At 46.4% G+C, this 23,939-nt stretch overlaps 1 long non-coding RNA gene across 2 annotated transcripts; it reads left to right on the plus strand.

Annotated features, from left to right (window-relative positions):
- The first annotated feature begins 257 nt into the window (after positions 1-257).
- LOC118165348 lies at positions 258-2,792 on the plus strand. Of its 2 annotated transcripts, none has more exons than XR_004750001.1 (2): positions 258-846; positions 1,885-2,792. It is a non-coding gene; the product is annotated as an uncharacterized LOC118165348 (long non-coding RNA). The 2 variants fall into 2 exon arrangements; XR_004750000.1 differs by lacking the exon at positions 258-846 and adding an exon at positions 1,479-1,534.
- The last annotated feature ends 21,147 nt before the right edge of the window (positions 2,793-23,939 follow it).

Below are 23,939 nucleotides of genomic sequence, written 5' to 3' on the forward strand. Positions count from 1 at the left end.
CCAGCTTACGCAGAGCAGTTTGTTCTCCCCCCGCCTCCCCCCATCCCCTCTCCTGGCTTAAAATAACAGCAGGAAGCTGTTTGGCTTTGTTTTGCTGGATTCTTCTGCTTGCTGTGCTCGGTCTGGTGGTGATGGGAGAGAAAACTGGAGGGAGTTTTGTGGTGTCAGAGATTTGTTGCCTTCTGGATTTAGGTGAGACCTCCAGAAGCAGCAAAAAAATGAGAACCCCACGGGTATTTCTGGAATGTGTTTTCAAGGAGCAAACAAGCAATGGGTGTAAATCACTGCTACTGCATGGATTTACCAGCTTAGACCATGGATTCGGTCTCCTAGCTTGTTTTAGATTGACCAGAAGGGCAGTGGAAATCTAGAAAGAGATTAGGGCAAATGTCACTCAGGGATAGCTAAACTCTGATTAAGCCAGTCACAGGGAAGGAGTCATTTTCTGGTTCCTGTGATTCTTCTGTTGCTAAGCCAGGGCTTATCACTGCAGCTGCACTGCTTAACACCTGCTGAAGGTTTGGCCCAAAATGTCCCTCAGCTGAGGATCTAGCTGATAAGACTGATCTGGAAACACCATGAATAAGACACAAATATTAACTTCCTCCTATCTTTCACCTGTCTGCTTGGAGTGTTGGTGCTTTCTGCATTTTCCCACCCTCAGGTTCATAAGTCTTATTTCAGCTCCTGCTTCTACCTGGGGTTATCTGTTCCTTCTTAGACAACAAGTCTATTCCAAGCCTATTCCACACTTGCCTCAAAGTTAGTAGGTTAGTAAAAACCTCCATCTTTCACTCTAAATGGTGACAGAATCAGCAAATATTTCCAAGCACCTCTGATGGAAAGGTAAGTGCTCTTAACCCTTAAGATGAAAAATATCAGTAAAAATATGAACTCTCAAATCTTTACCAAAATACTACCTATGTTTTTGTTAAGAGATGTCAAATTGTGGGTGTGCAAATTACAGGGGGAAACTGCAAACGTGAACGGAGCCTTGGGACCAGATGGCTCAGCACCAGAAGGGTTTGCAGGCAGCTCGCCCTCAGGGGCGAACCTTGCTGCTTTGCAAGCACTCTCCCAGGGCTTGCTCTAAATGATATTAAATGCCAGAATTTTATATCAAAGTGTCATGTAACAAGCTTTACGACCTAAAGGTTTGTGTGTCTCATCCCAGGTGTTTCAATCACAGTAAACAGAAAATCAGCGTTAGCAGAGTGCAGTGGGTGCTTCGCCTTTCTAAGCGAAAGTAGTGCACAGATGCAATATCCAAGCTCGAGCAGCGAAAGTTTCCAAGGCTCATTTAAGGGTAGTCAACGCTGTGTAAATATGCAAATTATGAGATATACATCACTTGCTTAATATTTTCTTTTATCATCATCATTTTCTGTTCTGTCAAAATATCTTTATCTCAGCCCATGAGTTTTTGCTTTTTTTTTTCCCTCTTCCCCATCCCACTAGGTGTGGGAGGGAGTGAGCAAACAGCTGTGTGGTGCTTAGCTGCCTGCTGGCTTAAATTGCAACATGAGGTCTCCAGGTTAGAGATAATTTTTATTTTTAAATAACAGCATATCAGCCCCATAACTTGAGCTAGGAAAACATTACTCTTTTTTTTTTTTTTTTTTTTTTTTTTTTTTTGGTGTGTGTGTATGCATGCTATGCAGCAGGAAAACAGAATAACGATCAGAATTTCTATTTCATGAAATAGATGTTTCAGCATTTGTTTTATGACAAGTGTGGAATGTACATTTGAAATACAGAGATTTTTGAATAAAAGTTGTAAAATATTTACATCTGGAAATTGCTTTTATTGACAAGTCTGAGGGGAATGGTCTATTTAACTGTTCCAGGTTGCAATGTTCTGAGTTAGTGTGTTCACTTTTCCAGAGTGCTTCTTTTAGAGTCAGTTCAGCATTACAAAGGATTTTTGTATGGAAGCATGTGGCCCAGGTTGTGTGGTAGCCCCATTTCCTTATATGAACCAGAAGACTTTTGTATTATGGGAAAGAAATGCAAATGCCTAGGAGACGGTGCATCACAGTATGCAAATGTACTTGAAAGAGAATATTTTGAGCCAGGCCAACGACATAACGTTGTCATTCACACTGAATTATCTGATCTAAAATACATGGGTCTGATTTTCCTACTGGAAGAATTAAAAACAAATCTCTTGGGAAACAAAAACTGCTGATGTTGGCAGAAAGTCTGTTTCCCTCAGAAATAAATTAGAGCAGAAATTTCCTGACTAGATCTATTTTAACATATGTAGTCCGCCTGTCTATCTATCCATCTATCTATCTTTCTTTATCTTTGCAGTTAATTAAGGTTTAATCATTCTGCACTTAACGACAGTTTGTACTTAGACTTTGGATCAAGTCTGGAGTCATCTGCATGTGTCAAACTATAAAGTATTTATCATACCCCTCTGTATAGGCTAATCCGCAGACGTAGCACAGCAGATTATTGTCAGTAGCTGAGTAATTACCTTAATTTGAGCAAAAAGGTCAATGGGACCAAATGTTGCTCTAGCCTTGTGGTTCGAGTATTACACACCCACACATGTTATTATTTGTTCAGTGTTCTTTTTCACCTTTTTTTTTTTTTTTTTTTCCTGTTGTGCTTTTTTACTTTCTTCCCCCCCTCCCCAAACCATAAAAATAAAGACACCATCTCTGGCTAGAAATGTGAATGGAATAAATTGTAAGTTCCTGAAATGCTACATGTCAAATTAGCTCGTGTAAAAATGCTTTCCACTTACATAGCTTCTAAACACTGCTAGGACAGCCTGCTCTCATCGAGCCAGACATGTGGATCCCTATTTCAGGAAACATGGCACAGGAGGCGTAACCCAGCCAGGGCAGGGCAAAGTCAATGAGGCCACCTGGATGTGCTCTAGTGGAGGAGCTGCTCCAGTGATCTCTCTCACAGCAGCTCTGGGCTTACCATGCTCTCCGTGGGGTCTCCCCTTGTGTCCCCATGCTTTGCTGCACCCAGCAGCAGTGCTCGTGCCCCTGTGGTTTTCCAAATGTTTCTCTTTGCTGTAAATGAGGGAAGGACCGCCTGGGTGCTGAGCTGGGCATGTCCAGCTGAATGCAGGAGAGCCATCATCACGATTTGCAATAAGCAGTTTGGCAGCTGAGTGGGGGTCTAGCCAAACCTGCAGGAGAGAAGTAGGGCGGACTGGGGACCCTGCCGCTCATCGCTGTTGATGAAAGCGGCATTCTTCGATGAGCCTCTGAGAAAGAGGGGTTTCACTGCAAGATGTTTGAAAGGTGTCTGGAACGAATCTTTCTGGAGACTTTTTTGATCTGGCAGGCACTGAGGCACCACCGAGCATTCCCCAGGGGAAAGAAGTCTCAGGTTGGCAGGCTGCTTGCCTGCATCATCAGAAGTGAAAAGAGGGATGAGAGTCCCACCTGCATCGGATAACACCTGGCTGCTGGGGTAAGAGCTGTGACAGGACCCCTGCACACTGCCATCAGAAGCGCCAGCCCACCCATCCCTTCCCCGCTGTACCCGCTGCTTTCCTCAGGCTGGTCCCAGGAAAAGGGAACTTGGCACAGGCTGTGTTCATTGAGTTGAGGCTTCTACAACACAGCCTGTTTCCTCATTAGACAGCAGATGCCGCAGTGTTTTGTGATGTCCCCCTCTTGAGACATCAACAGCTGGTCCCCATGCTGAAAGCACCTGGGCAAGCGCCTGAATGCTGGTGGGACCGATCCATGTGGGAAATGAGAGGAACAGAGAGCATCAGATGCTCCCTTTTCCAGAGGGGGAATTGTGGCGTGGGCAGCTGAAATTGTTTCCGATGTGTCACAGGGGAAATGTGTGTCTCAGTGTCATGAAGGGCCTCTGCAATGGGAACTAAACACCTACCTTCCCAGTACCCGTTTGCTGATTTCCCCAGAAGATGTTTCTCCAGCCCCTGCCCAGGCCATGACACATCTCTCTTTCTTTCCTGTCTTTGTTCCCTCAACACTTGATGTACTGATGTGGGAGACCTTCCAATGACTTGGTTGGGCTGGGTTACCTTCACCTTCTGTCTCAGAAACACACACATGCCCAGACCATACAATGATTAAAGTACTCCCACAGCTCGATCCAGGCAGCTATTTAGTGGTCGCTTCTAAGGTTTGCGTGCATTTCTCTTAGCACTAATGACTAGAAAAGTGAGAGCATACCATTGCTCTGATCTCTTCATCCACTGTATCTAGAACCCCAGCCTCAGGCAGAGGGGGATTATAATAAAGCCAGAGGTGAGGCATTCTGATATCCTAAAGATATATTGTTGCTGTCCTGATAAATCTAGTTGTGCTCGGTGAGGTGTGTGGATTGCTGCTGTTATCCTGGATTCTTGACAGACTTTATGACCAGAAGAGAACTATTGGTTTTACAATATAAAAATGGGGTAACAATAAGACCAGGAAAAAACATTTGCAAAGTAACCTGCATTCTACATCTCACAAATAAATAACATTTTGGGACTAGTATTGGGAACAGCAGTTCACGAGACTTGTAGGAAGGATGGTAAGAGAAGACAGATGAGTCAAAACTCAAGGTGGGACCATACTTTTTCTCTTCAGTGAGGGAAACCTCCCAGAAAATCAACTTTCAAGAACCAGATTCTGGCACTGTCCCTTTGCACATTCTGCAAAGAGTAATATATGCAATGTTTGTTAATGATGTTCCTCTCCGGGGGGGGGCGCCCCCCCCCCCCTTTTTTTTTTCCTGTAAAAATACTTTTTGAACAGTAAATTAGTGGCTCAGAGACCTCAGCTCTATATAATGTGAGGAACATAGGGAGACTTATAGAGATGTCCTGAGGGTTTCTGGAAGCCATATGAATGTATAGCATCTCAGAAATAGCTCAGCTTTCTGAGAGACAATATGCTACCCTTGGATGTGTGTCTTCAGCTGTGCAAGATAAAAAAGCAGAGCCATCATCTACTACTACTATGATCCTTTTCCAAAGGACTCTCTTTATAAAGGCTTTTATGGGATACCAGAAGGGGTTCCCACTTGGTTTCAGATGCTCAGGACACCTGGAAAGCTCCAACACAAGTGGGTGTAGCAGACTGTGTCTGGATGTTCTTGTTTTCTCAGGGGCTTAAGTGACAGCAGCAACAAAGACATAACCTACAGACAGCAAGTGTCTGATGGAGGCCAGGTTCCTCCAGGGGAAGGCAATCTCTGCTGGTGCCCTTGCCAGCATGCAGACACTCTTCTTCGTGCCCAAACTGGCTGGCCTAAAGCTGGCTGCGGGCTGCTGCTCTCAGACCTCCTGCTGCAGTATAGCTACAACCTAAGCCTACACTCTCTTTGCCACCCCTAGGTCTGGCTGTACTGCCCCAGCTCATGTAGGAGATGTTTACCACGTGCTGATCCCTGCTGAAGTCATTGCTCCACTACCTGGACAGATGTTGGATTGGGGTGAGACACTCCCTGAATGTGTGTAGGTTATGGGTGACAAGCGTGTCTTGCATGGCCTTGCTTGTTACCATCTTATTGTCAACAGTGAATCCTTTGTTATCTTTTAAAATAAATATTTCTCTTGGATTTAAATCTACTCTGGAAAGTCTGTGTCTTTCCCAGTCAGAAGAGGCATCTGACAGCCTCCCATATGTTGTGAAACTAGCTCTTTTCCTATGGCTGCTTCCATGGTTTGGAGTGGCTAAATCTTCTCCGTTCCTCAGCCATGGTGGCTGTGTCTGGCACTGAACAACTATTTAGACTTATTTTGCCCAGTAAAACTGAGGATGCAAAGCAGGATGGGAAATAGGATTCTAGTCCAGAAATAAATCTGTTCACGTCAACAGACTTAACTCTTCGTGGTCACTTCTTTGTTCATCTGAGTCTGCTAGGATTTTAATCACACTAGGATTTTAATTACAAAAAACCCTGGAATACAGAGGGTAAAATGCTGGAAGAACTAAGGCCCACAAAAGATTCCCACTGCATGTACCTTACCCCAGAAAAGAGAAACCCCCAGTAAGGCCCTTTGCTCTGTTTAGCTACAACTATTTAAATGTTGGTTGCAGGAAAAATCAGGGGTGGACCTTTGTGCAAGCTTGCAGGAAAGTTCACGGCCTTTCTTTGCAAAGCTGACAGTCTAAATGCAAAGAGGCAGAAGCAGTGGGAAGGGATTTTCATGTAGCCATTCCTGCAGTGAAGCAGAGATATAGTCATGGTCACCTCAGTCTGTGCCTGGGTGCCTCTTTTCCAGACCACCTTATGCCTTGTCGATCCCTCTTGATCATCATAGAGGGGAGAACTCTGATTAAGCTAGAGAACTGGCAAAATCTGAAGTTAAATTGAGAAATGAGATAATGGGAGCAGAGATTTTGGTTAGAGAATCATAGACCCGCTTCTTGAATGATCATCGCCTATTTATGTGCCATTATTTCTAACAAGTTCTTGCTTCTGCCAAAGATTTTCTCTTTATGTGCTCCAGACAACAGTTTCTAATCCATGCTTGTTTTATTGCGTGGCTTCAGGTGTTTGTTTTTTGTTTTTTGTTTTTTTTTTTCTTCCCTGCACATGATTACACTTATAATCACCTGGTATAAAGATATGGTCAAGGACAAAAGGAAAGCAGAGAAACATTCCCCGTGGACAGTCTCAGAAGCTACTCAGGGGTGAGTTCTGAGGTTCTGCAAAATCACAGTGTGGCAACAGCGAGCAGAGCAGTCGCTATTTTGCAATATACTGACGTGACAGTGATCACTAACTGGCATTCACTTGGGCTCTTCACACTGCATTATTGTGTGAGATGTCGTTATCTGGCAGTGACATTCATCCGACTACACACACCCTACATGTTCACAAGCTGGCTCTGAAGGAGGGAGGGTTGGTTTATTTTAATATGTCATGGTGAATATTTCAGCTGTCATTCTAGGGAAACTGTGCTCACACTTAAGGATGGCCTCACATGTCCCCTGTTCTCTGGCAGATCACGCAGATCACACAAGTACCAGCAGGAACGATGTTTGATGTGGCAGCGGATGATGCCCACAGAATTTATGAGACCAAGGTCTCTGTTTCACAGGGCAAGGCACTGGTGCACTGTTCCAGATGATGCTGGTGGAGAAGTCATGCCAAGCATGAGAATTCTGTGGCGATACTGACATACATACCTGCTGCATCAGCTGCATTCAACAGCCTAGGCAGGAATGTGGCAGGATTGGGCTCTGGGAGAGGAGCTGGTGTAAGGATAACCCAAAGTGCCTATTGCAGGCCTTTGGTGTGAGCCAGCTGTGCTGGAGGAATAAGAGATGTGCCAGTATGTGACCTTGTCGCTCTAGGTTGCAGAGCATGCTTTTTGTTATAGAAGGTCTTCAGACCTCTAATTCCTAAGCTCCCTGAGCCCCTGTGATCATAGGAGGACACCTCTACCTCCACACGCTCTATTGCTCCACCTTTCCTGGGAGATGGGAACTGAAACCCCCTCAGTCTGCAGACAGCATTGACACCAGATCTCGTGTGCTCTGATCAACATGGGGTGGAGGCAGCATCTTCACGAGCACCCATACGTGGGAAGAAAAGCAGTGAGCTGGCTGTGAAACAGTCAGTGTAAACATCTCCTCCCAGGACAGATGCTGTCCTGGGCTCTCTGTGCAGCTCGCGGTGTCTCTGGTGTCTCAGTGCTACACAGCCACCCAGTGCTGTCCATTGGGGTGTCATGTCCTGCAAGCAGAGTGGGAACAATATTGTTGCTGGGGGGCCTTTCTAGAAAAAATACACTTTTTTGCTCTGTGTCCCCAGGGTTAGATTTGGGGCTCCTAGTCCCAGTGAGGAGCTGCAGTCCTTGAGCAGCCCATCCAAGCCATGGGTGTATTTCTGGAGGGAAGTGCTGCTCACCAGGACTTAGGGGGGCAGATGCTAATGTACCCTGATGAAATGGTTTCATGGGTGCATTTTGGCTGTGAGCTGGCCTAGAGGCAGGATGTGGCTGGGCTGTGGACTGGGAGCTGGGAGCTGGTCATTGCTGTTGTGGGCTGCATTTCCCGTGCAGCCTGAAAGGCCTGAATACATGCTGCAGTGAGCCTCAGCTCTTTGTGAGGGGAGACCTGCACCTCCAGGAGGTGTTTCATTCAGCTCTGGGTTCCTCGTGGTGGCATCTGTCCCACTTGACACCTGGGTGATTGACCTGTTAAGTACCTCTGTTATGTGCCTACAGTCTGATGGAACATCTCACTGAGTTGTGATGGGGCTTGGGCTCCTGTGTCACCTGCACACTCCTGAAAATGTTTTCCTTTATTTATAAGGGCTAGCACTCAGAGATCAGGAGTGAGTATGCTGAACTGACAAGGTGTCATGTGCAGGAGCGAGTGGCATATCATCATTTAACCCTACTCCACAGCACTCGATCAAAGTGACATTGGTTTCCTTCTTTCTGCCTTACAAGTGTGAAATCTATCTGGGGAAGGCGACACTCACACTGCCTATTTCTGTTCTTCTGCTGGGAGTCTGCAACAGAAGGAGTCTTGAGGAAAGGAAAAAATCCCATGCAGCCTGGTGAGAAGGTTCCTGGAACCTGCTGTCTGCTGGATGTTGAGTCCTGAACCTCCCTCCCTGTGTCACCTAGGTGAGGGCTGCTGTGGGACTAGCAAAGGGGATGGGAAACTTGCTATGGTTCAGCAATACCTGGCTGAACTTCTGGGCTATATAGTATAGGCCCATGCAGCCAGGTTCTGGCTTCAGTCATCACTGTTGGTCTTGTCTTCTGTGATGTCTCATGAAAAGCCCTCCTCCTCATCCTCCCCTCATGGCCCGTTCTTTCCCATGGCACACATCTCTGAGTCTTTCTAGTGGGAATAGCCCTATGCTCTGGGTTTCGCTGCACAAGTGCGAGTGTAATTTAGCTGGCTTGTCTTTCGAATGTGAAAATGAGTGAGGAAATGAATAAAAGACAATTCTGTGTGAGCAGGAAGCAAATGTTCTGTCTGGTAGAAACCGGTCGACATGGGGTTTTCTTAGTCAGCAGCATCTTGGGAGAGGCAGCGAATCTAATGGCAGTCACTGATGTCAAATGCCTGTTCCTCTTTCATCATGCCTAGCATGGATGATCTGTATGTGTCCACCCAGGAGCCTGTTGCATCTCCCTGCTGATGGGCTGGCGGGCGTGACGCCAGCTTCCCCCGTCACGCTGACTGAACAGTCGAGATGCTAGACGTGATTCTGCAATGATGTATCCCCAAACTGCTGATTTTTTTTTAATGCAAATACTTTAATCCCCTCTCTGAGGATAAATCTATACAGGGATATAACAATCTGGATCTGCTGGTTTGACATTTCCTTCCCCAGTTCAGAGGGACAGGCTCTTTACACCCCTCCAAGTGTTACTGGCAAATTCCTCCTCAAGAGTCTTTTTATGGCAATTTTGCCATCTGCCTGTAAAGGAAACGATGCTGGCAGTTCTGCAGAGAGGTCCCTCCTCTATGTTTTGTAATTCAGAGTTGTACTTAGCTGTTTGGATTTACACAAAAATCCTCTTCTTGACATGAAGGAGGTTCAATGCATGTGTGCACTGTGTGATTCATGGAGTATTATAGTGCACATTGATTATGCTCAGAGACCAACTTGTCAGCTGCTATTTCTTTATTTTCCACACATGTGACTGACCCTTGGATAGATAGTCTTGTGACTAATCCATGCCAGGAACATCTTGATGGACTTCCTGATCTCATGTGCTCTGTAAACTACCTGGTCTTCCCGAATGACAAGGAAGTACTGCCCGTGTAAGATACAACACGCAGTGCCATTGCACTTTATTTGCACCATGATTTTAGCAGGCAACATCCCAAGTCCTTACTCAATATTTTTCTTAGCCTTTACTCAGGCAAAACTCGCACTAAGTTGGTACCACAGTGATAAATTTGACAAGAGGGGTATTGCGCTTCTTTCTGAGAATGCCATCTGCATATCAGGGGCAGCGCTGGGTAAAGTTAGCCAGCACTTTGTGTTATTCAGATTATTTTTTTCTTGAAGTTGCTCGTAACATTGCCAGTCACTGAGTATTTAGCCTAAATTTTTCCATGCTAGGTCTCTTGCTTCAGCATGATTAATTAATTAAATTTTTAAGTTTTGGCTAAAGTGATTCGTTGGTTTCTGAGAATAAGTTTAGGAAAATGACAAAGCTTTGCCCTGTATATTTTTTCCTTTTTTTTTTTTTTTTTAATTATTATTATTATTATTATTTACTATATTGTCACTGACTATTTTGGAGGGCCTTGATACTTCTCTGGAAAGGTATCAATATGTGATTGTTGCAACCCTATAAAAGGAAAACCACAAAAACTAACAAACAAAAAAACTACCCAGAGCTAATCAGGTCTTTAGCTCCAAAAAGCAGTGGTGTGCACAGCTCCAGGAAGCAGGAGAGCCTGTGCTGTCCCAGGCATCCCTTGCTGAGCAAGGCTTTATCTGTAGTTGCTCCACGGAGCTTTGGACATGTGAGAACTTGTGGTGAGCCTCTTTCCAAGTCATGGCTAGATGGGGTATCAGACTACGTGGAGGAGGAGCGTGCTGATTGCCATGTAGAAGGATAGGAGGTAGGAAATGAGGAGAGAAAGAACCTGGGGCTGGCCCATGGAAGCTGCAGGGATGACAGTAGGAAGGTGTGGTGTGAAAACATCAGAAGATTATACATAAGGTAGAAAGACAGCAAAGATCACAGACAGGAACTGGGGATGCCAAGAAGAAGAAGGTGAAAACAAGGAGCTGGCAGAGGTCAGGAAGACACAGGAGGAAAAGGTTATGGAACAGAGCAATTGACAGTCTGAGGGCACGGTCTGCTTCACAGCCTTAAGCACAAGGTGGGATGCCTGAGCTCTTCTGTCCCAGTTAGCTGGGAAAGCCAGTGTCAAATAGGTGTCTTGCTGGAGTAATGGAGGGTCTCTCCTCATTGCCAGCTCCATCCCCTTGTACCAAGACAGGGTTATTGCTGCCCAAAATAGATGTAACCAATTAATTAGTCTTTCACAAAGGTCTTTCATAACTTTCTGTGGCATCCCCATGCACTGTGGACTACAGCTTCCTAAGACAACATCTTCTCACTGTCCAGCCCCAGATCTCCCTCACATCATCCTCACCCTGGTTCTCCTGTCCAAGCGGCAGTATGAACAATTTATTTTATTTTATTTTATTTTATTTTATTTTATTTTATTTTATTTTATTTTATTTTTTTATTTTTATTTTTATTTTTATTTTTTTTTTTCTCTGTGGCAGATTTTTGCATGGCCAGGGAGCACAATCAGTTCTGTCTCCTGGAGTCCAAACAACTCATCTCTGTTGGATGTGTATCTTCTAATCTCTTCCTTTCCCCTTTTGCTTCCTCCCTTCCCCATTGACCAAACACTGGATCAGGCTGCCCAGGAGCTGAGGTGAGAAAAGAGATCACTTCATGCATCTCCCCTGGTCTCATCATGTTTCTCCATCACACTGCGCAAATCTTTCACTTTCAGGGAATAGAAGGACATTGTCAGCTCACAATTAGACGTGCAATAGCATCACCACAGCGATCAGGTGATCAGGTAGCATCTGAGTCACATTAACTCTGTGAGGTAGTAAGAGCTGGTTAAAGTCCCTGACTCACTGGTGGGAAGGGATTACCTTAGCAGAGCTCCTGCCCCTGCTCGCTGTGCTGCTCTCCCACCCCCACTGCAGGGACAGCTCTTGTGCCCTGCTGGTGAACTGCTGCAGTGACCAGCCTGTGCCACTTCATCCCTGTGCACGTGGAAGGTGAAGGTGTTACCTGAGCTGTTGAGCAATGCCTGCTCAGAAAGAGAAACCACTGAGAGGTGGCAGGAAACCACCGATGGGGTGGCAAAGAACAGTCATATCCCAAAATAAACTGCTTCTGCTCAGGAGGGAGAGTCTTCACCTGCAAGGCAGCAAGGCAGCTGGAGGCAAACTATAGAGGTGCCATCAGGCAGTCAGTTTAGCATCACAGGGACCCCAGGTGAGATGGGAGGGGGGGGGGGGGGGAATCCAGATTCAGCAGCAGCCCAAACTGGAGGAGGGACCAAAAACTGGAGCCTTAATTTCACCATGTGAAATTAATCGCATTAAAGTTGTGAAGTGAGCAGTTACAATGGGGAAAGCACCAGCAGGAGGAAATGAATAATAGTGCGTTCAGTGCATTCAGGACAGAGACTGGGTAGAGAGTGGTAAATAAACATGGGGAGAACAGGAGGAAATTCTGAACCTGTGCAGATTATAGATTACAGTTTGTTCTGTGTGGACAGGAACAAACTGTGGTTTAACAGTAGACTACCTTAGGCTTATAAAGGTGGTATATTAGTGTTTGCATCTGGGAGGGAGAGATATAGAGAAGGCTTCATGCTCCTCCTAACCTTGTGGTCCTTGACTTTACAAAGTTTACTTGGTGCTGAGCAGTGCTTTTTGTGCACAAAAAGTTGGCTGAGGGAGTGCTCTGCTACAGAGGACTAGGGCTTCCTTGCACATAAGGTGTTAGAGTAGGTAGCAGCATCCTTGAGCAAGGACATGGGGACTTCTGCTTAGAAGTGAGAGCATGTGGGGAAGCAGGAGGCACAGCAGGAGGCCATCTCTAACACTGCCTTGGGGTGTGCTTGTGGTCCCTTCCCAAGCCCTGACGGTTTGGTCTCATATGGTGAAAGTCACCCTAGTGCAGTGGGACCAGAAGAGGCCTGTGTCCTGTTGTCTAAAACCAATGCAGCCAGGATGGTGGGTCCCTTTCCATCTTACCCCCTCGGACATCTCCCTGGGATGAGGGTGGTGTGTGGGAAGGGGCCAGCGGGCAGTTTCACAGCAGTGCTCGTTAATAGAATCACTGCAGTGTTACCCTTTATGGAAAATACTACTTTGAGGGGTGAGTCTTCAGGGGATATGTTAGATGAAGATGCATGTATCAACCCAGTCAGACAACTTGAGGGTCAAGAGGTTCCCAGGCTACATGTCCCCAGGTGCCCAAGTCTTTACGGGGAGCCAGTGTATCTGGGTTCTCTCTGTAAGCAAATTGGGAGGAGGCCAAGGGAATTAGTGCAGTGAAAGGCTTACCAGGAAGCCAAAGATAAATATTCATGTCTGGATTCGTTTCCCATCGACTTTTTTAATTACATAAGGAAGAGATGATGTCTGTGAAAGAATTCCCCTTCTCCTCCCACAGGATATAAAGTGCTTTGATACACGTCCTTTTCAGCAACAAGAATCATCCTGAAGTGAGTTCCTAGAAAGTCCCCCAGGAAGAGATCTTCATATTTTCTATGGCTAATCTGTCAGCTCTGAAGAATGGGATGGCTGAAATTCCCCCTATACCGCAGTGAACTGAAGGTCTGTTCATTGTCTGTGTGACACCTAGCCCTTTGGTCTGAACTGGAGCAGGCAAGCAGAGGGTCCAGCTCTGTCATGAGGTGGCACTTGCCTTTATATAACTGTGTTCACAACAACCCTCAAGTTTCTTGTACAATTGGTAAAAAAAAACTCTCTCTTGGGCCCTGTCTGTGCATTAATATTTTTTGGGGGGAGGTTAACATAAATATTTTATGTGACAAGACTTCCCTGCTCTTTCACAAGCATTTTCCTCCCCTCCCTACCTGCTCATCTCACTCCTATTTCATTTTATGTTTCATCTCACTCTTACTTACCAGTCTGCTTGAGAGGGGATTAAGTCTCATTTGGCATCATGTCCTTGAGATCACAGCCCTGTTTTGCGATGAGCTCAGGTTTGCACACTGACAGTTATGGCTTCGTTGTGCTTTGATGGGAAATCCAGGATATTTTGGGATTCTGGAGACAGAAATGCATGCAGGTATAACATAATAGTAGCTGCTGGATTGCTAAGGCCTGCAGGGTCTGTCAGGTAAAATTAAGGGGAGGAACTCAAGCTATCCAATGATGTCCTGTTGAGAGCTAGGCTGGAAGTTTGCCAGTTGGACAGCCACATTCTGGGCATCACAGCCAACAGAGCAGCGATCAGGGCAAGAGGGGACTCTTTGGTACATTTAGTTTTCTCTGACATGTTACACGCAAAGAGAAATGCGGAAGAGCTCCTCAAATCCATCCAGAGACAACCTGTCTGTGCGGGGAGTGATCCTCTTCCTGGAAGGATGATGTGCCATGTTGGACCACTGCTGCCAGCCTGGGTGGTGGGGAACCTCAGCTTCTGTGCCATGCTGATGCCCCCTTTACTCTACTGCCTGCTCCATAGAAAAACTGCATCACCAAAACATCGTATTTGTTAGGCATCAAATCTTATAATGAGTGGCCAGAGATGCCACATTCCTTTTGTTCTCCCTCTCCTTTTCAGCCACCTGATCCCACCTTTCCCTGACCCCAGTGCTCATGTCCTGCTATAGTATGGCAGAGCCTTTACCGGGGAAAGGGCTATACTGGTTGCCTCTTTGATCAATGCCCTTGTTTTCAGCTTGTCTTTAGTTCCTGAAAGGTAAATTGACCAAATAAATTTGACAGAGATAACTGCAGTTTGGGCAAAGCATTCCAGCTTATTTTAATTGCTTTTAATGAGAACGCTGACTGCCAAAATATTTTGCAGTGCAGTTTGTGTTTGTGTGCAGGCAAATACAAGAGAGTTTTTTTGTATACATATTTGTGTTTGTTTTTATCATGTGCACTGTGAAGCAATATAATCCTGCTGGGGCCATCAAACAGGCAATAGATTGTTTCATTTTTTCACTTCATACTATTTTAAGAAGCAGGAAGGCCCATTGCTTTTTTTGAACAAACCCTTCTCTGCCTTCTAAGGCCCAGCCTGCTGAGTACTCAGAAAGTTAATAAACTGGTTTCTCCTGCCCTTCCTAACTTATCTTCTTTCCCAGCCAGCTGAAAACTGGACCAGGATCTTCTATAGGAGAGGAAGAAAATGTGTTAAAGCTCTTTCTGTTTTAAGCTCACACCTGTCTAGCAAGAGCAGATGGAGGAAAAAGAGCTATTTTTCTACAGCTTGCATGAAGGCTGGCAGTGTGATATTAATGGCCTGTGTCTCTGTTGTCGTATTTCTTGATGTACCATGGCTGCATAGATGAGAGTGTTATTCTTGTATGAGTATTTGGCATGTGCCTGCTGCAAGACAAGGAAGGTAGAGAGCACTCAGCTGCATCCAAGCAGTGTCAGAAAGGCAATGGAGGAGGTCTGGGAAAAAACCAAGATGTCGTCAAAGAATTCACAAACAAAGCAATGGCCATGTAGTGCAGTGTAAGAGATGAGATGGAGACAGACTTTCCCGAGAGTATTTGATGTTTTTGCTGACCTCTAGGAGCATGGGTGTAGCCTTCCTCTCCTGGGTTAAGTTGTACACTTCTACCCACCCCACATCTCAAGAGAAGGACATGAACTCTGGGCATGAGGACACAGCTGCAGTGGCCAGGCTCTACTTTCACCCCATTTTTGCTCAAGACATAGACACTTGCCGTGGCCTTCCCACCATCTCATGCTGATGGCCTCAGATGAAACCAAAACTCACAGGGATCTCCCTGAATGTCTGGAGCAAGGGTTAGTGGTGGTGGTGCTCACCACCCTCCCCAGAGCAGAAATGGCACTGCTGGAGACAGAAGGCTCGAGCATTCTGGCACCATGGGCTTTTCAAAGTCTTCCCCGTCAACACTGAGGAAGCTGAGTGGTGATCAGCCAGACTTCACAGAGCCACTTCAGCGTCTAGGTCAACACTGAGGCCTGAGATGAAGAGCAAAGAAAAGGCAAATGAGCCCGATGGATGGTCATGATTCAAGTCAGGAACCTCAGTCATGTAAATATATCAATAACTGCCTTGTTTATGTTGGCTGAAGTACTTCCCTCTCTGAATTGTTGCATTCACTCAGTATTGTGCTCGTCTCAAAATAAACACCCTGCTTTCTGGGCAGATATCCCATGGTACAACGTTTTGCCGCCATGCTCCGAGCATGCTGGCAATGGTGTACAGTTGCTATGTCAACAGGACACAAAATGGAGCCCTTTCCCTGGGGTGCTGTTCCCATCTGCTTGCCCTAGCTGGAGGTGTGAGCAGCATGGGGCAAGGCCCTGTCCTGGCCTGCATGGGATTGCTGCCTGTCTAGACATTGCTGCAGTGGGGACACATCCTGTCATCCACCGACTTGTAGAAACACACCATAAATCCTGCTAGTGCCCATGCGGTCTTGCCTACAACCCATTTTGGTAGTTACCTACATAACTCGTGGCAGTGGCTGTATTCGCTACTCCAGCCAGCTTTTGGAGGACTAAAGGGAACTGCCTGTGGGTTTCTAGGAGAGGGGTTCTACTCAGGCCCTACTTACAGTCCTACCAAACACACGTTGTACTCTGCCCCATCAGCCCCAGCACACTGCAGAAGCTGTGGTCCGTCAGAGACATCCCACTCTCTGACTTGAGTAGTTCCCCCGTCCCCCTTCCCACCACCTCAGTGCCACTGTGGCTGACAGTCAGAGCCACTGATGAGAACAGTTACTTTGCATGATGGAATGTGATTTTTAAGGGCTGCAAGGATCATCAGCACTGTCCTACTGATGAGCACATGCTTTGGGAAGAGCTGAGACCTGAGGCTTGGAAAAGTAAAAAAAACTTGATCAATCCAAAAGGCAGTCCTCGGCAGACAAGCCACTAAATTCATCTGGAGGCAGTAGCTGGTTATTCAGACCACAGTACCTGTGGGCATGAAGCAGCGAGGGCTGCACTTGGAGAGAGACAGTGCATCTGCTCCACTCCTTGGTTTGTGTCCAGGCTCTGGCATCCGTGCTGCTGAGATGCAGTGTTTACACTACAGTAGCCTTCCTGCTTGCCACCTGACCTTTCCGGTATCCTCACTCCTTTCTGGTTGACTTTTGACTGTCCTCAGTTAATCTCTTGCCATGCCCTTTCCTTTCCCCTTTTTAGCATATTTGCTATTCAGCAGGTTCACACAGCGATAAATGTTTAACCAGCAGATCTGTCACTCAGTCCCTTACTGGAACTCTGCAAAGTTCTCCACTAACTTTGTACATAGGGTGGAATAGAGGCAGGGCTTCTGCCAAAGCATTGAACAAGCCTTGGCCTGTGTCTTAAGTGCAAGTAATGGCAATAGGGAAACATTAAACAAAAATCACATCAACTCAAGTAGGGAACCAGCCAACCCCAGGCACACTGGTCTGTCACCTGGTGTGGCACCCTCAGATGGATAGCAGAGGCATGCTGGGCAAACTTTGGAGCACCACCAAGACTAGCATCTATAAGGAGGGCTCACAGGAGGCAAGCATACCTCCACACCAGCCCTACAAGAGCCAACTATGCAGAAGGTCTTGGCTTGGCTCACTCATTAGCTGGGGCTTGGGCTGGCACAGAGCAGGCTGAGAGCCACTGATGTGGGTAGATGAAGTGTGGGTGTTGTGCAGGTGGAGGAAGAGCTGGCAATGCAGAGAGCAGACACTCTGCAAGGTGACCTCCTCTCCCTTCAGGGAAGGGGGAGCTGGCAGGAAGTGGAAGGCACTGAGCTGCTGGTGCCATTGCACCCCAGCAGGAGAGGAAAAAAAAGAGAACTCCTTGCAGGGTGCTTTCCTCCCTCTAACAAGGTAAGCAGGCAAATGGCTCAATTATACGCTGAAGAACAATGAAATAAATGTTTACAAGGTGCCTTTTAAATGCCAAGAGTTATAAACCAGTGAGTGGAAGAAAGCAAGACTCAAGATTCCCTGGTGCCCAATTCAGGCAATGCTTAACTACTAGACTGTGAGGTGTTGGAAGGGCTCCAGTTCCTCTTCTGGCAGCTCTCTCCCCAAATCACAAGCACAATTTTTCTTTTTCATTCAAGGAAATAAATAAATACCATCCTTAATTGTGTGCTCTGGAAGTGCCTTGAATGGAGAAGAGAGAGGAAAGTAGGAATAGCAGTTTTGCATCTCATGCCTATCTTTCCAAGCTCTTCCAGGAGCTGACATGTGCATAGGCCCTTCCCTGGTTACAGGAGTATATATAATTAGCACAGCACATTATGCATTGCCTTCCTATTTGCTGGTGCATTCACCTCTGTGCAGGCAACACAATGTCTGAGTGCCACTTATGTGCTACTGCCAGCTTCAGCTGTCCCGTGTCCCCAAGTCAGACTCCAGGAGGCATGCCTTAAAGTGAACAAGCACTGAGAGTAAAGGAAATTGGGCGAGAAGGGTTTATTTTCTTTTAGGCTTTCAAGCCATTATCTTTCATATTGTCAACTTTTTTTCTCATCAGTACAGGTGTCTGGAAATTGCTTTATGTAAAAGATAAAAGTGCAACATTATAGCACAACTTCTGGAGCTAGCAGGAGACCCATCTTCCTTTCACTAGGAGTAGAAAGGTTCCTCCTCAGCTGCTCCATGACACATCTATTTGTGTCTGCAGAGGACGGACAGAAGCAGAAAGAAATGCCCTGGAGAGCAGTGGACAAAGCTAAGCAGCTGTGTGAGCTTTTTGCCCACCTGAGTGTATAATTCCTGCCTGGGGCAATGTGAACTTGGGGGGGGAGGCAGGGGGAGGGGTCCACCCCCCTTGCCCTCAGTGCCCTGATCTCTCCGACCAGGAGAACATCCGTTTCATCTGGAGCAGTGTGTCAGGTGTCCTACCTGGTGCTCTGCATTTGGGCTCCATGCAGAAAAGGATCAGAAGATTGACATATTTTCCAAGGAGGTTTCATGGGCCAGATAACTATCAAGGACAGGCAATATGAGAGATTTAAAAATCAGTGCACAAGTGCCTGCAGCCCCAATAATGGGGAATGAAAGAACAACTCAAGGAACAAAGAGGGAAGAGATGGGGGAGATGAACATGTGATTAGTGTCTTTGAATGGCCTAAAAACCCCAACAGCTCCTTCTGGGACATGGACTCTCCTGATCAAGTCTATCTGACAGCACCTTGATAGTATGCTATTAGGGGGCTAATGTGGCTAAACAAACTGTGGAAGATGCAGTGTGGGGATGCTCTTCTCTTCTGCTCCCTCTAATTGCTGGCTAAAAAGCAGCAGGGCAGTTTGAGAAGGTTTTACTACAGACACAGTGTTTTGAAGTATGCAGGTCATTCCTTTCCCTGCCACCACAACTCTTTGGTTAGTGCAAAGGGTTGTACCTGCACTGCCAGGGTAGCAGAGGCTCAGGGCTGGCATCGTGTCTGAAACTATCCAGAGATTCAGGACAGCAGAGAATCATGAGCCTTGAAGATGGAAGGGAGGGCGCTGGAGCTTCTGGACATGTCTGCTGTTTACACTGCTACTGTACTTGCAGGCCCTGGATGTCATAACTTAGTCTCTGCTCACTTGCTGACTTTGGTCTAATAACTTAGGAATGATACGCAAAGAACATGGCACAAAGGCTGCTGCAGCTGCCTGGCAGGACTGCACTGCCAGCTCAGCTCTGCAGAGGAATGGGAGCAGGGTACAAATGCGGAGGCAGGAGTGGGACTTCTAAAGCTTTAAAACAGGGGCATTAGAGTGTTTAAACACTTGATAGGTTTAAATCTTTGAGGAATTAAGTTGTGTTTTCAAAACCAGATGGGCCTTAGGAAACCCTCTTTCTGAAAAGCTCTCACCCTAAGCCACTGCAGGCTGAGGCTCCTCAGACACTTTGTCACACCTGGAAATGGCTTCTCTTTCATGGTTGCTTGCTTTCTCTGGGCAAAAGACTGAATGAATATGCTCAGCTGCCCCACAAGCAGACCACAGCTTTTTGTACAGCCCATCTTTCTCCTGAATTTCCTCCCAGTGTAGGGATTCTAGTGGTCCCCTTGCAAAATAAAATGTTTTTCCTCATTTCTGGGTCTCTTAGCATTAGGCATGTCTCCTAACGTACAGATTTCATTTGTAGATTGTAGTTTTTATTTATTCTGCTGCTGCTCCTTTGTTCGAAGAACAGCTGAGAGCACCAGCCACGCGGTGGCAGATAGTTTAAAGACTTTGGAACAGGTTTGCTGGCACAGCCATTCCCTTGTGCTGCTCCCATCGCAAACTGCAGCTCTTCTCTGCTGCCCCTTCCTATACTCGGGTGATCTGGCTTTGCTTTGCACGTGATCAGGCACCAAGCAAAAATAACTGCATACAGTTACATGGCAGAGGTTCCTTCTATCAGCGTGACTCAGCAGGACAGCCACACATTCCTATGCAATACCCTGGAACAGTCAGCCTCTTCTTTAGGCTGCATTGAAACTGGGGTGGGACTTGGGCCTCCGGAACAGGGTTGGTGCCAGAAACAGCTTATCCTTAATTGCATTTTCACGATGGGATTCGGCCGCAGGGGAACGAACACCAGTGAATTCAAGGCGATCGAGCTGATTTCCAGGCAAGGTAAAGCAGAGATCTGGGAACCTGAAACTGAGAGTAAGTTCTGCAGAGATAGAGATTTCATCATCTCCGAAATAGCCCTGGCAAAGCCCCAGTAGACGATGTAGCTAAGTTATTCTGTGGCTTTTATGTTCTTTCATGTGGCTCCTGGATTGCTGAAGCCTAACCACAATTATAGTCATTTTATTTTAAGGAATCACACAATGGCATGGCCATCTACTCAGACATTTTGGGTGGCCCCTAAGAGGGACACATCGGTGGCATTTTCGGTCATTGGCATCATGGTATGGCAAGTTTCCTGCAGAGCTGTTGACTGCAAAGCCAGTACTTTTTTTAAACACTTATAGTCAAACCTCTGGTTTATTTAAAAAAAAAAAAAAAAAAACTTTTTATATTCACTTTTTATATCCTGTTGCGGATGCTGGGGCAATGATTTGAGGTCCCGGAGGCTGGACAGCATTTGGGGTGCAGGAGCGTTTGTTCAAATGTTCGTATCTGGGGGGAGTTTTGGGCGCCTGGCAGAAAGCGGGAAGTGCCCAGGAGTTCGTTTTTCAGAATTGCTCTCCAATGGCGCCAGTCTGCCTGTTTGCAACATTTCACCCAGTTTTGCAAATGTGACAGCCCTCTGGCCAGCGTTACATGTTCTGCCACAAAGTTTTGCGAAACATCCTCTGTCTCTTATCGAAATAACAACAGGCTAGAGTTCTGCTAGTGGTAAAAGTTCACAACGCTGAACCAGTCCAAAAATAATGTTGGGACAGATTATCACCTTATTTTTTAGTGAAGCTGCACTCTTTTGCACCACCTTATCCTGCCTGGGCAGTACTGCCTTCTGCAGACTTCCCAGGACCATTAACTTCAGTGCTGACTCCCAGGGGATGCGCCCCCCCTTCTCCACGCCGTGATGAACTGAATAGCTGATGATCTCCCATCTGTCTTGCTGTGGCCATCAATGCACTGCTGCATTCCTAATGACTATCCAACTCTCAATGTCTCAGCCTGAGCTCTCCTGCTTACAGACCTCCCTGTGTTGATTTTTAACCATCTCTCAACGTGCCAGACTGATTTCTTCAACATGTGTTTGCACACATTGGCAGATGTCCTCCTAGCTGTTGGTCGCTTGTACATTGACATGGTTGAGAACATGGTAAGCCATAAACCCCCATCTCTTGGCTTCCCTTTCCCCTTGATCGTGGTTAATCTAAGTTTCACTTCCAGTAGATGTCACGGTGAGAGGTGAAGAAAGGAGAAAACAGCAGAGGTGAAACTTCTCTGTTATTCAAATGGACAGCTCGTGCATAAGTTATGCACCATCAGAGAATGGTCCAAGCTGCCCTTGGGACCAATGTGCTGACTTTTTTATTATCCAGCCACTCTGACCTTCCTGATTGTCCCCTCCCACCCTCAGTCCCCATGCTGTGATCTATTCCCATACTACATTTTGTCTGTCTGGTCTTTGGGACAGGTTGGTACAGCCGATGCAGCTCATTACAACCAGGGCTTAATCTTCACCTGAGGATTGTAAAGTGCTCACCCAAGATAATAACAGCTATGTTAATAAATTTCATAGCACTCAGGAGAATGTAGAGATATATTTGGTCCTGGCAGTGTACAGACCTGTCCTAGAGAGGATGGCGGTTTTTATGGAAGTCATGCTTGAAAGCAGCAGTCCCAGCTGCTTCCTCGATGGATGGAGCTGCCAGCCTGCCCTTGCCTTTGCATGGACAGTTTCAGAGGGTTTTTGGGCAGGGCCACATCAGAGGCAGGTCTCCCACAGAGGTGGTCTCAGAGGCCCTTGGTGGTGTCCTGGGGCTTTAAGACGGACCCATGTTCTGTATTAAACTCATTAAGAGGAGACATAGGATTTAAATAGCATTTATTCAATTTCTTTGTGAGATTTTTTTTTCCAGTTGGTGAAATAAAGCCTTTTTCTCTTTTGTTTTATTGAAAACACACCCACAGCAGGGTCTCTGAAACCAGGCAGGGCCGAGCTGGGCGGGTGCCCATGGGGAAGCAGCATGCAATCCAGCAGGGTTGCTTCTTGGGTGCATTCTGTGGTTCTCCATCCCCATTTTGTCTGGTCCATTATCTCACATTCACCGAGTGCCAAACAATATTTTGGAGTCCCTGGCTAACCCTTGCCCCTCTCTGTCAGGCAGCTGCCGTGAGATGGGTATAGGTCTAATTCTGCCCTACAACCACATCTTAACAGGCCACTCTAGATCACCATTCCCCCAGGCTTCTTTGAACACATTGAATTTCCACCAAGCAGGATACACTGAAGTGGTCTCCCCCTCTGCAGGGCCACAGGAGGTGGTGCCAAATTGCTGCAAAACTGTGCCTGAGCATGCTTATAACCACATTGCACCTAGATGGTCCTGATCTGAGACAGATCAGTCCCTCCCATGCTGAGCTTTAGCTATATAAAATATATGTATTAACAAGACTGTCCCTGCCATCTGTGTGAACAAACGATGGGAAAATACTGGGAAAATTGTGACTACTAAATAATAAAGAAAGGTGTTTCAGTTCATGCATTACTGAGCTTGCAGTGCCCAAGGACAACCATAAGGAGTAGCTCCTGTCAAAAGTCAATTGTCTGCTTTCATTTGGAGCTCATAGTGAGCCCAGATTCTGTGGTAGGAATATCCTACATGGGAATCAATGTGTGGCACACCAAAGGCTTCTCTGACAGAGACTGGAGTACTCCAGCACTCCATGAAGCCTATAAGGACCCCACTGTTACATGTTGCAACCTCAGGTTTTCTGGACAAGTTGCATTTCAGCAAGGTCTACACCAGGGCATCATGCATCAGGATATAGGAATAGCTTCTTGCTTGTTTCAGTCATCTGAGTTAAATGTGTACAGTGTGGCCTGTGAGTACATCTTAAAAAATTCACTGTCTTTAGTTCTCTAAAGGGGATTGAAAATGGATGTGCATGTAAGATATTTTTCCCAGCTTTTTCTTTCAGGCTCAGGATAGCATATTTCTTCAACACCTGGTTATACATTATAGGGAAAGGCAGAGAACTGCTGCACTGTCCAGTCATGTCCCATCCTCTCCCCATCCATGGAGAAACTTTGGACGTTCATTACCTTTCACTCCTGTACCTTTGTCTTTGCTAACATCCTGGTGACTAACAGCTGTCCACGGGAGGGGGAAGCAGCTCTGCTAGGACATCACACATTTGCCTGCAGTAAGGGAACCACAGCTCTCCTGCTGCTTAAGGATCTGAAAGCACGTGCACATCTAGCCCAGTCATCCCCTGAACCTTCAGTTTGTGTCCAGTATCAAACCTCAGAGCAAGTCAGCATGGGCAAGGCCCCCGAATGATGATAGATGGCATTCTTTTGCCATGCAAACAGCAAGAAAGCAGCAGCCAAAAGCCATCAACTCTCTGCTGAATCACTGATGAATGCCGTTCAAGCTTAACACAGCATCTGGAGCAAGACTTGTTGGCTGTTCAGAGCTGGTATGGGAACGGGCTCTGTATGTCAGTAAGCGGGTGGCCCACTAGCCCCATACCTCTAACTCAGGTGATGAATGCAATTGGGCAAGTTTCTGCAGGAGATCTTTGCTCTTCTGCATCAACAAGGGGAAGGATGCAATAGCTGTGTTTGTTCTTAAGGGTGGTCAGTGCTCAGTGGAGGTTGGGGAATGCCAATGGGGAGCC

This window comes from Oxyura jamaicensis, chromosome 3, assembly GCF_011077185.1.
Source record: "Oxyura jamaicensis isolate SHBP4307 breed ruddy duck chromosome 3, BPBGC_Ojam_1.0, whole genome shotgun sequence".
NCBI classification, from domain to species: domain Eukaryota; kingdom Metazoa; phylum Chordata; class Aves; order Anseriformes; family Anatidae; genus Oxyura; species Oxyura jamaicensis.